At 45.6% G+C, this 13,714-nt stretch overlaps 1 protein-coding gene across 1 annotated transcript in view; it reads right to left on the minus strand.

Moving 5' to 3' along the window:
• Window positions 1-13,714, minus strand: part of CFAP92 (cilia and flagella associated protein 92 (putative)) — a 278,953-nt gene that overhangs the window by 49,997 nt on the left and 215,242 nt on the right. The gene's annotated exons all lie outside the window — the stretch shown is intronic.

Genomic DNA, 13,714 nt, shown 5'->3' on the forward strand with positions numbered 1-13,714 from the left:
TACTAAAAAGTAAGTGGGGTAGGAGATATAAGTTGTGCGGTTCACATGAACACATACACAGTAAAATACCTATACACATACATATAAAACACACACACCACAAGGACTACTGTACAACACCAGGACCTCTGCTCAACATTCTGCAATACCCTATATGGAAAAGGAAGCCGAAAAACACTAGATATATTATATGTGTAGTTGAATCAGTTTGCTGTACACCTAAACCAAATCCCACTTTGGAAATCAACTCTAGGGCAACATACCATCAGAATTAAGTTGAAAAAGAAAGTAAAAGGAAAGCAATGGGTATGCTTTTCGCCTCGGGCCTCGGTGATATGTGCCGGTGTCAAATCCCCGCAGTCTGAGCAGCCTGGGGTCCCAAGGGTGCACTGAGGTGGAGCGGAGAGACGTGAGGACGATGTGCCTGCAAATGCACCCCCTTAAAGCTGCAGTGTCTCTTCCTTTCTGGGGGGAACCAAAACTTCAGAATCTAGGGGGGCCTTTCTAGTGCTGAAAGGAATCCAAGTACACCCAAACCATGGGGGACCATCTAGGCTGCAGGAGAGTCAAAAAGTGACCGAGCCTCCGCGGCTGCAGGTGGTGGGCTTCCCACATCCAGCCTCCTTGCCAGGTGGCACCCCACCTACACACGGCACCACCCACAGGTTTAGCCAGAGTTCTGAATTTCAGGGGCATGAAGGTTAACGGGGAAGCGATAGTGATACACAAGCCGTTGGGTGTTGCCTCTGGCACCTGCCCCTCTAATTCCCAGCCCAGGAAGATGACTCTTCCTAAAGCTTTTGGTTGCTGAGGAAACAGAGGTGGGCACGAAGAAATGCTGCCGCCTTGTGGACATTTTCGGTAACAACAACTTTACAACCAGAGCTTCAGGGCACCTAATATTCACAAAGCCTGAGGGGCTTTTAATGACACGTGTCCTCAAAAACGACCTGGGTTAGCTAACCGAAAAAAAATTCGAAACACAGACTTTCAAGACGCCAAATTTCAAAAGGGAATGTTTACTCACGCTGTTTAAAACAAACAAACCCCGACCACTACAGGAACTGGAAAATGGCTGCTTATTCGAGAAATGCATATCAAAATTATAAAGCGGCATCATCTCGCAGCAGGCAGTACGGCCAGCATCTAAAAGTCCACAAACAATCGATGGGGAAGGAGTGTGGAGAAAAGGGAACCTTCCCCCCTCGGTAAGTGGAACTGTACATTGGTAACTGCCACTAGACAGCACTGTATCCCAGTTCTTAGAGAACTAAAGAGAGAGTGATGCTATACATCTGCAGTCCCACTCCTGGGCGTTATTCAGGAAAATCCATAATTCATAAAGACACAAGCACCCCAGCTTTCATTGCGGCACCATTTACAAACACCAGGACACAAAAACAAGTAGCCCAGCGAGTGCTGAATACATAAAGAGGACGTGGTAAGTGTATACAAGGGATTGTTACTTAGCCAGGAAAAGGAATGAAATAATGCCATCAGAAGCAACATGGATGGACCTGGGATGCCCAAACCCTGAGTGAAGTCAGTCAGACAGAGGAGGACCCATAGCATATAATATCACTTATAGGAGGAATGGAAACATACATACAACTGAACTAGTTCACTAAACAGAAAGACTCTCCGACTTTCAGAATAAACATAGGGTTACCAAAAAGTAAGTGGGGTAGGAGATATAAGTTGTGCGGTTCACATGAACACATACACAGTAAAATACCTATACACATACATATAAAACACGCACACCACAAGGACTAGTGTACAACACCAGGACCTCTACTCAACATTCTGCAATAACTTATATGGAAAAGGAAGCTGAAAAACACTAGATATATTATATGTGTAGTTGAATCAGCTTGCTGTACACGTAAACCAAACCCCACTTTGGAAATCAACTCTAGTGCAACATACCATCAGAATGAAGCTGAAAAAGAAAGTAAAAGGAAAGAAATGGGTATGCTTTTCGCCTCGGGCCTCGGTGATATGTGCTGGTCTCACATCCCCGCAGTCTGAGCAGCCTGGGGTCCCAACGGTGCACTGAGGTGGAGCGGAGAGACGTGAGGAGGATGTGCCTGCAAATGCACCCCCTTAAAGCTGTAGTGTCTCTTCCTTTCTGGGGGCAACTAAAACTTCAGAATCTAGGGGGGACTTCCTAGTGCTAAAAGGAATCCAAGTACACCCAAACCATGGGGGACCATCTAGGCTGCAGGAGATTCAAAAAGTGACTGAGCCTCCGTGGCTGCTGCTGGTGGGCTTCCCACATCCAGCCTACTTGCCAGGTGTCACCCTACCTACATAACTCAGCACCCACAGGTTTAGCCAGAGTTTGGAACTTCAGGGGCGTGAAGCTTAACAGGGAAGAGTTAGGGACACACAAGCCCTTCAGTGTTGCCTCTGGCACCTTCCCCTCTAATTCACAGCCCAGGAAGATGACTCTTCCTAAAGCTTTTGGTTGCTGAGGAAACAGAGGTGGGCACGAAGAAATGCTGCCGCCTTGTGGACATTTTCGGTAACAACAACGTTACAACCAGTGCTTCAGGGCACCTAATATTCACAAAGCCTGAGGGGCTTTTAATGACACGTGTCCTCAAAAACGACCTGGGTTAGCTAACCGAAAAAAAATTCGAAACACAGACTTTCAAGACGCCAAATTTCAAAAGGGAATGTTTACTCACGCTGTTTAAAAAAACAAACCCCGACCACTACAGGAACTGGAAAATCGCTGCTTATTCGAGAAATGCATATCAAAATTATAAAGCGGCATCATCTCGCAGCAGGCAGTATGGCCAGCATCTAAAAGTCCACAAACAATCGATGGGGAAGGAGTGTGGAGAAAAGGGAACTTCCCCCTTGCTAAGTGGAACCGTACATTGGTAAATGCCACTAGAAAGCACTGTATCCCAGTTCTTAGAAAACTAAAGAGAAAGTGACCCTACACATCTGCAGTCCCACTCCTGGGCGTTATTCGGGAAAATCTATAATTCATAAAGACACAAGCACCCCAGCTTTCATTGCGGCACAATTTACAAACTCCAGGACACAAAAACAAGTAGCCCAGCGAGTGCTGAATACATGGAGAGGAGGTCGTACGTGTTTACAACGGACTGTTACTCAGCCAGGAAAAGGAATGAAATAATGCCATCAGAAGCAACATGGATAGACCTGGGATGCCCAAACACTGAGTGAAGTCAGTCAGACAGAGGAGGACCCATAGCATATAATATCACTTATAGGAGGAATGGAAACATACATACAACTGAACTAGTTCACTAAACAGAAACAGACTCTCCGACTTTCAGAATAAACATAGGGTTCCAAAAAGTAAGTGGGGTAGGAGATATAAGTTGTGCGGTTCACATGAACACATACACATTAAAATACCTATACACATACATATAAAACACGCACACCACAAGGACTACTGTACAACACCAGGACCTCTGCTCAACATTCTGCAATACCCTATATGGAAAAGGAAGCCGAAAAACACTAGATATATTATATGTGTAGTTGAATCAGTTTGCTGTACACCTAAACCAAACCCCACTTTGGAAATCAACTCTAGTGCAACATACCATCAGAATTAAGCTGAAAAAGAAAGTAAAAGGAAAGCAATGGGTATGCTTTTCGCCTCGGGCCTCAGTGATATGTGCCGGTGTCAAATCCCCGCAGTCTGAGCAGCCTGGGATCCCAAAGGTGCACTGAGGTGGAGAGGAGAGACGTGAGGACGATGTGCCTGCAAATGCACCCCCTTAAAGCTGTAGTGTCTCTTCCTTTCTGGGGGGAACTAAAACTTCAGAATCTAGGGGGGACTTCCTAGTGCTAAAAGGAATCCAAGTACACCCAAATCATGGGGGACCATCTAGGCTGCAGGAGATTCAAAAAGTGACTGAGCCTCCGCGGCTGCTGGTGGTGGGCTTCCCACATCCAGCCTCCTTGCCAGGTGTCACCCCACCTACACACTGCAGCACGCACAGGTTTAGCCAGAGTGCTGAATTTCAGGGGCATGAAGGTTAACGGGGAAGCGATAGTGACACACAAGCCGTTGGGTGTCGCCTCTGGCACCTGCCCCTCTAATTCACAGCCGGAAGATGACTCTTCCTAAAGCTTTTGGTTGCTGAGGAAACAGAGGTGGGCACGAAGAAATGCTGCCGCCTTGTGGACATTTTCGGTAACAACAAGTTTACAACCAGAGTTTCAGGGCACCTAATATTCACAAAGCCTGAGGGGCTTTTAATGACACAAGTCCTCAAAAAGGACCTGGGTTAGCTAACCGAAAAAAAATTCGAAACACAGACTTTCAAGACGCCAAATTTCAAAAGGGAATGTTTACTCACGCTGTTTAAAAAAACAAACCCCGACCACTACAGGAACTGGAAAATGGCTGCTTATTCGAGAAATGCATATCAAAATTATAAAGCGGCATCATCTCGCAGCAGGCAGTATGGCCAGCATCTAAAAGTCCACAAACAATCGATGGGGAAGGAGTGTGGAGAAAAGGGAACCTTCCCCCTCGGTAAGTGGAACTGTACATTGGTAAATGCCACTAGACAGCACTGTATCCCAGTTCTTAGAGAACTAAAGAGAGAGTGATGCTATACATCTGCAGTCCCACACCTGGGCGTTATTCGGGAAAATCTATAATTCATAAAGACACAAGCACCCCAGCTTTCATTGCGGCACAATTTACAAACTCCAGGACGCAAAAACAAGTAGCCCAGCGAGTGCTGAATACATGGAGAGGAGGTCGTACGTGTTTACAACGGACTGTTACTTAGCCAGGAAAAGTAATGAAATAATGCCATCAGAAGCAACATGGATAGACCTGGGATGCCCAAACACTGAGTGAAGTCAGTCAGACAGAGGAGGACCCATAGCATATAATATCACTTATAGGAGGAATGGAAACATACATACAACTGAACTAATTCACTAAACAGAAACAGACTCTCTGACTTTCAGAATAAACATAGGGTTACCAAAAAGTAAGTGGGGTAGGAGATATAAGTTGTGCGGTTCACATGAACACATACACAGTAAAATACCTATAAACATATATATAAAACACGCACTCCACAAGGACTACTGTACAACACCAGGACCTCAACTCAGCTTTCTGCAATAACCTATAGGGAAAAGGAAGCCGAAAAACACTAGATATATTATATGTGTAGTTGAATCAGCTTGCTGTACACGTAAACCAAACCCCACTTTGGAAATCAACTCTAGTGCAACATACCATCAGAATTAAGCTGAAAAAGAAAGTAAAAGGAAAGAAATGGGTATGCTTTTCGCCTCGGGCCTCGGTGATATGTGCTGGTCTCACATCCCCGCAGTCTGAGCAGCCTGGGGTCCCAACGGTGCACTGAGGTGGAGCGGAGAGACGTGAGGAGGATGTGCCTGCAAATGCACCCTCTTAAAGCTGTAGTGTCTCTTCCTTTCTGGGGGGAACAAAGCTTCAGAATCTAGGGGGGCCTTTCTAGTGCTAAAAGGAATCCAAGTACACCCAAACCATGGGGGACCATCTAGGCTGCAGGAGAGTCAAAAAGTGACCGAGCCTCCGCGGCTGCTGGTGGTGGGCTTCCCACATCCAGCCTCCTTGCCAGGTGTCACCCCACCTACACACAGCACCACCGACAGGTTTAGCCAGAGTTGAGAATTTCAGGGGCGTGAAGGTTAACGGGGAAGCGATAGTGACACACAAGCCGTTGGGGGTTGCCTCTGGCACCTTCCCCTCTAATTCCCAGCCCAGGAAGATGACTCTTCCTAAAGCTTTTGGTTCCTGAGGAAACAGAGGTGGGCACGAAGAAATGCTGCCGCCTTGTGGACATTTTCGGTAACAACAACTTTACAACAAGAGTTTCAGGGCACCTAATATTCACAAAGCCTGAGGGGCTTTTAATGACACGTGTCCTCAAAAACGACCTAGGTTAGCTAACCGAAAAAAAATTCGAAACACAGACTTTCAAGACGCCAAATTTCAGAAGGGAATGTTTACTCACGCTGTTTAAAAAAACAAACCCCGACCACTACAGGAACTGGAAAATCGCTGCTTATTCGAGAAATGCATATCAAAATTATAAAGCGGCATCAACTCGCAGCAGGCAGTATGGCCAGCATCTAAAATTCCACAAACAATCGATGGGGAAGGAGTGTGGAGAAAAGAGAACCTTCCCCCTCGGTAAGTGGAACTGTACATTGGTAAATGCCACTAGAAAGCACTGTATCCCAGTCCTTAGAAAACTAAAGAAAAAGTGACCCTACACATCTGCAGTCCCACTCCTGGGCGTTATTCGGGAAAATCTATAATTCATAAAGACACAAGCACCCCAGCTTTCATTGCGGCACAATTTACAAACTCCAGGACACAAAAACAAGTAGCTCAGCGAGTGCTGAATACATGGAGAGGAGGTCGTACGTGTTTACAACGGACAGTTACTCAGCCAGGAAAAGGAATGAAATAATGCCATCAGAAGCAACATGGATAGACCTGGGATGCCCAAACACTGAGTGAAGTCAGTCAGACAGAGGAGGACCCATAGCATATAATATCACTTATAGGAGGAATGGAAACATACATACAACTGAACTAGTTCACTAAACAGAAACAGACTCTCCGACTTTCAGAATAAACATAGGGTTACCAAAAAGTAAGTGGGGTAGGAGATATAAGTTGTGCGGTTCACATGAACACATACACAGTAAAATACCTATACACATACATATAAAACACGCACACCACAAGGACTAGTGTACAACACCAGGACCTCTACTCAACATTCTGCAATAACTTATATGGAAAAGGAAGCCGAAAAACACTAGATATATTATATGTGTAGTTGAATCAGCTTGCTGTACACGTAAACCAAACCCCACTTTGGAAATCAACTCTAGTGCAACATACCATCAGAATGAAGCTGAAAAAGAAAGTAAAAGGAAAGAAATGGGTATGCTTTTCGCCTCGGGCCTCGGTGATATGTGCTGGTCTCACATCCCCGCAGTCTGAGCAGCCTGGGGTCCCAACGGTGCACTGAGGTGGAGCGGAGAGACGTGAGGAGGATGTGCCTGCAAATGCACCCCCTTAAAGCTGTAGTGTCTCTTCCTTTCTGGGGGCAACTAAAACTTCAGAATCTAGGGGGGACTTCCTAGTGCTAAAAGGAATCCAAGTACACCCAAACCATGGGGGACCATCTAGGCTGCAGGACATTCAAAAAGTGACTGAGCCTCCGTGGCTGCTGCTGCTGGGCTTCCCATATCCAACCTACTTACCAGGTGTCACCCTACCTACATAACTCAGCACCCACCGGTTTAGCCAGAGTTTGGAACTTCAGGGGCGTGAAGCTTAACAGGGAAGAGATAGGGACACACAAGCCCTTCAGTGTTGCCTCTGGCACCTTCCCCTCTAATTCCCAGCCCAGGTAGATGACTCTTCCTAAAGCTTTTGGTTCCTGAGGAAACAGAGTCGGGCACGAAGAAATGCTGCCGCCTTGTGGACATTTTCGGTAACAACAACTTTACAACAAGAGTTTCAGGGCACCTAATATTCACAAAGCCTGAGGGGCTTTTAATGACACGTGTCCTCAAAAACGACCTAGGTTAGCTAACCGAAAAAAAATTCGAAACACAGACTTTCAAGACGCCAAATTTCAGAAGGGAATGTTTACTCACGCTGTTTAAAAAAACAAACCCCGACCACTACAGGAACTGGAAAATCGCTGCTTATTCGAGAAATGCATATCAAAATTATAAAGCGGCATCAACTCGCAGCAGGCAGTATGGCCAGCATCTAAAATTCCACAAACAATCGATGGGGAAGGAGTGTGGAGAAAAGAGAACCTTCCCCCTCGGTAAGTGGAACTGTACATTGGTAAATGCCACTAGAAAGCACTGTATCCCAGTCCTTAGAAAACTAAAGAAAAAGTGACCCTACACATCTGCAGTCCCACTCCTGGGCGTTATTCGGGAAAATCTATAATTCATAAAGACACAAGCACCCCAGCTTTCATTGCGGCACAATTTACAAACTCCAGGACACAAAAACAAGTAGCTCAGCGAGTGCTGAATACATGGAGAGGAGGTCGTACGTGTTTACAACGGACAGTTACTCAGCCAGGAAAAGGAATGAAATAATGCCATCAGAAGCAACATGGATAGACCTGGGATGCCCAAACACTGAGTGAAGTCAGTCAGACAGAGGAGGACCCATAGCATATAATATCACTTATAGGAGGAATGGAAACATACATACAACTGAACTAGTTCACTAAACAGAAACAGACTCTCCGACTTTCAGAATAAACATAGGGTTACCAAAAAGTAAGTGGGGTAGGAGATATAAGTTGTGCGGTTCACATGAACACATACACAGTAAAATACCTATACACATACATATAAAACACGCACACCACAAGGACTACTGTACAACACCAGGACCTCTGCTCAACATTCTGCAATACCCTATATGGAAAAGGAAGCCGAAAAACACTAGATATATTATATGTGTAGTTGAATCAGTTTGCTGTACACCTAAACCAAATCCCACTTTGGAAATCAACTCTAGGGCAACATACCATCAGAATTAAGTTGAAAAAGAAAGTAAAAGGAAAGCAATGGGTATGCTTTTCGCCTCGGGCCTCGGTGATATGTGCCGGTGTCAAATCCCCGCAGTCTGAGCAGCCTGGGGTCCCAAGGGTGCACTGAGGTGGAGCGGAGAGACGTGAGGACGATGTGCCTGCAAATGCACCCCCTTAAAGCTGCAGTGTCTCTTCCTTTCTGGGGGGAACCAAAACTTCAGAATCTAGGGGGGACTTTCTAGTGCTGAAAGGAATCCAAGTACACCCAAACCATGGGGGACCATCTAGGCTGCAGGAGAGTCAAAAAGTGACCGAGCCTCCGCGGCTGCAAGTGGTGGGCTTCCCACATCCAGCCTCCTTGCCAGGTGGCACCCCACCTACACACGGCACCACCCACAGGTTTAGCCAGAGTTCTGAATTTCAGGGGCATGAAGGTTAACGGGGAAGCGATAGTGATACACAAGCCGTTGGGTGTTGCCTCTGGCACCTGCCCCTCTAATTCCCAGCCCAGGAAGATGACTCTTCCTAAAGCTTTTGGTTGCTGAGGAAACAGAGGTGGGCACGAAGAAATGCTGCCGCCTTGTGGACATTTTCGGTAACAACAACTTTACAACCAGAGCTTCAGGGCACCTAATATTCACAAAGCCTGAGGGGCTTTTAATGACACGTGTCCTCAAAAACGACCTGGGTTAGCTAACCGAAAAAAAATTCGAAACACAGACTTTCAAGACGCCAAATTTCAAAAGGGAATGTTTCTCACGCTGTTTAAAACAAACAAACCCCGACCACTACAGGAACTGGAAAATGGCTGCTTATTCGAGAAATGCATATCAAAATTATAAAGCGGCATCATCTCGCAGCAGGCAGTATGGCCAGCATCTAAAAGTCCACAAACAATCGATGGGGAAGGAGTGTGGAGAAAAGGGAACCTTCCCCCCTCGGTGAGTGGAACTGTACATTGGTAACTGCCACTAGACAGCACTGTATCCCAGTTCTTAGAGAACTAAAGAGAGAGTGATGCTATACATCTGCAGTCCCACTCCTGGGCGTTATTCAGGAAAATCCATAATTCATAAAGACACAAGCACCCCAGCTTTCATTGCGGCACAATTTACAAACTCCAGGACACAAAAACAAGTAGCCCAGCGAGTGCTGAATACATAAAGAGGACGTGGTAAGTGTATACAAGGGACTGTTACTTATCCAGGAAAAGGAATGAAATAATGCCATCAGAAGCAACATGGATGGACCTGGGATGCCCAAACCCTGAGTGAAGTCAGTCAGACAGAGGAGGACCCATAGCATATAATATCACTTATAGGAGGAATGGAAACATACATACAACTGAACTAGTTCACTAAACAGAAAGACTCTCCGACTTTCAGAATAAACATAGGGTTACCAAAAAGTTAAGTGGGGTAGGAGATATAAGTTGTGCGGTTCACATGAACACATACACAGTAAAATACCTATACACATACATATAAAACACGCACACCACAAGGACTAGTGTACAACACCAGGACCTCTGCTCAACATTCTGCAATAACTTATATGGAAAAGGAAGCCGAAAAACACTAGATATATTATATGTGTAGTTGAATCAGCTTGCTGTACACGTAAACCAAACCCCACTTTGGAAATCAACTCTAGTGCAACATACCATCAGAATTAAGCTGAAAAAGAAAGTAAAAGGAAAGAAATGGGTATGCTTTTCGCCTCGGGCCTCGGTGATATGTGCTGGTCTCACATCCCCGCAGTCTGAGCAGCCTGGGGTCCCAACGGTGCACTGAGGTGGAGCGGAGAGACGTGAGGAGGATGTGCCTGCAAATGCACCCTCTTAAAGCTGTAGTGTCTCTTCCTTTCTGGGGGCAACTAAAACTTCAGAATCTAGGGGGGACTTCCTAGTGCTAAAAGGAATCCAAGTACACCCAAACCATGGGGGACCATCTAGGCTGCAGGAGATTCAAAAAGTGACTGAGCCTCCGTGGCTGCTGCTGGTGGGCTTCCCATATCCAGCCTACTTGCCAGGTGTCACCCTACCTACATAACTCAGCACCCACAGGTTTAGCCAGAGTTTGGAACTTCAGGGGCGTGAAGCTTAACAGGGAAGAGATAGGGACACACAAGCCCTTCTGTGTTGCCTCTGGCACCTTCCCCTCTAATTCCCAGCCCAGGAAGATGACTCTTCCTAAAGCTTTTGGTTCCTGAGGAAACAGAGGTGGGCACGAAGAAATGCTGCCGCCTTGTGGACATTTTCGGTAACAACAACTTTACAACAAGAGTTTCAGGGCACCTAATATTCACAAAGCCTGAGGGGCTTTTAATGACACGTGTCCTCAAAAACGACCTAGGTTAGCTAACCGAAAAAAATTCGAAACACAGACTTTCAAGACGCCAAATTTCAGAAGGGAATGTTTACTCACGCTGTTTAAAAAAACAAACCCCGACCACTACAGGAACTGGAAAATGGCTGCTTATTCGAGAAATGCATATCAAAATTATAAAGCGGCATCAACTCGCAGCAGGCAGTATGGCCAGCATCTAAAATTCCACAAACAATCGATGGGGAAGGAGTGTGGAGAAAAGAGAACCTTCCCCCTTGGTAAGTGGAACTGTACATTGGTAAATGCCACTAGAAAGCACTGTATCCCAGTCCTTAGAAAACTAAAGAAAAAGTGACCCTACACATCTGCAGTCCCACTCCTGGGCGTTATTCGGGAAAATCTATAATTCATAAAGACACAAGCACCCCAGCTTTCATTGCGGCACAATTTACAAACTCCAGGACACAAAAACAAGTAGCTCAGCGAGTGCTGAATACATGGAGAGGAGGTCGTACGTGTTTACAACGGACAGTTACTCAGCCAGGAAAAGGAATGAAATAATGCCATCAGAAGCAACATGGATAGACCTGGGATGCCCAAACACTGAGTGAAGTCAGTCAGACAGAGGAGGACCCATAGCATATAATATCACTTATAGGAGGAATGGAAACATACATACAACTGAACTAGTTTACTAAACAGAAACAGACTCTCCGACTTTCAGAATAAACATAGGGTTACCAAAAAGTAAGTGGGGTAGGAGATATAAGTTGTGCGGTTCACATGAACACATACACAGTAAAATACCTATACACATACATATAAAACACGCACACCACAAGGACTAGTGTACAACACCAGGACCTCTACTCAACATTCTGCAATAACTTATATGGAAAAGGAAGCCGAAAAACACTAGATATATTATATGTGTAGTTGAATCAGCTTGCTGTACACGTAAACCAAACCCCACTTTGGAAATCAACTCTAGTGCAACATACCATCAGAATTAAGCTGAAAAAGAAAGTAAAAGGAAAGAAATGGGTATGCTTTTCGCCTCGGGCCTCGGTGATACGTGCTGGTCTCACATCCCCGCAGTCTGAGCAGCCTGGGGTCCCAACGGTGCACTGAGGTGGAGCGGAGAGACGTGAGGAGGATGTGCCTGCAAATGCACCCCCTTAAAGCTGTAGTGTCTCTTCCTTTCTGGGGGCAACTAAAACTTCAGAATCTAGGGGGGACTTCCTAGTGCTAAAAGGAATCCAAGTACACCCAAACCATGGGGGACCATCTAGGCTGCAGGACATTCAAAAAGTGACTGAGCCTCCGTGGCTGCTGCTGCTGGGCTTCCCATATCCAACCTACTTACCAGGTGTCACCCTACCTACATAACTCAGCACCCACCGGTTTAGCCAGAGTTTGGAACTTCAGGGGCGTGAAGCTTAACAGGGAAGAGATAGGGACACACAAGCCCTTCAGTGTTGCCTCTGGCACCTGCCCCTCTAATTCCCAGCCCAGGTAGATGACTCTTCCTAAAGCTTTTGGTTGCTGAGGAAACAGAGGTGGGCACGAAGAAATGCTGCCGCCTTGTGGACATTTTCGGTAACAACAACTTTACAACAAGAGTTTCAGGGCACCTAATATTCACAAAGCCTGAGGGGCTTTTAATGACACGTGTCCTCAAAAACGACCTAGGTTAGCTAACCGAAAAAAAATTCGAAACACAGACTTTCAAGACACCAAATTTCAGAAGGGAATGTTTACTCACGCTGTTTAAAAAAACAAACCCCGACCACTACAGGAACTGGAAAATCGCTGCTTATTCGAGAAATGCATATCAAAATTATAAAGCGGCATCATCTCGCAGCAGGCAGTATGGCCAGCATCTAAAATTCCACAAACAATCGATGGGGAAGGAGTGTGGAGAAAAGAGAACCTTCCCCCTCGGTAAGTGGAACTGTATATTGGTAAATGCCACTAGAAAGCACTGTATCCCAGTCCTTAGAAAACTAAAGAAAAAGTGACCCTACACATCTGCAGTCCCACTCCTGGGCGTTATTCGGGAAAATCTATAATTCATAAAGACACAAGCACCCCAGCTTTCATTGCGGCACAATTTACAAACTCCAGGACACAAAAACAAGTAGCTCAGCGAGTGCTGAATACATGGAGAGGAGGTCGTACGTGTTTACAACGGACTGTTACTCAGCCAGGAAAAGGAATGAAATAATGCCATCAGAAGCAACATGGATAGACCTGGGATGCCCAAACACTGAGTGAAGTCAGTCAGACAGAGGAGGACCCATAGCATATAATATCACTTATAGGAGGAATGGAAACATGCGTACAACTGAACTAGTTCACTAAACAGAAACAGACTCTCCGACTTTCAGAATAAACATAGGGTTACCAAAAAGTAAGTGGGGTAGGAGATATAAGTTGTGCGGTTCACATGAACACATACACAGTAAAATACCTATACACATACATATAAAACACGCACACCACAAGGACTACTGTACAACACCAGGACCTCTGCTCAACATTCTGCAATAACCTATATGGAAAAGGAAGCCGAAAAACACTAGATATGTTATATGTGTAGTTGAATCAGTTTGTTGTACACCTAAACCAAATCCCACTTTGGAAATCAACTCTAGGGCAACATACCATCAGAATTAAGTTGAAAAAGAAAGTAAAAGGAAAGCAATGGGTATGCTTTTCGCCTCGGGCCTCGGTGATATGTGCCGGTGTCAAATCCCCGCAGTCTGAGCAGCCTGGGGTCCCAAGGGTGCACTG

The sequence above is a fragment of the Mesoplodon densirostris genome, chromosome 10 (assembly GCF_025265405.1).
Source record: "Mesoplodon densirostris isolate mMesDen1 chromosome 10, mMesDen1 primary haplotype, whole genome shotgun sequence".
In the NCBI taxonomy this organism is placed as follows: Eukaryota; Metazoa; Chordata; class Mammalia; order Artiodactyla; family Ziphiidae; genus Mesoplodon; species Mesoplodon densirostris.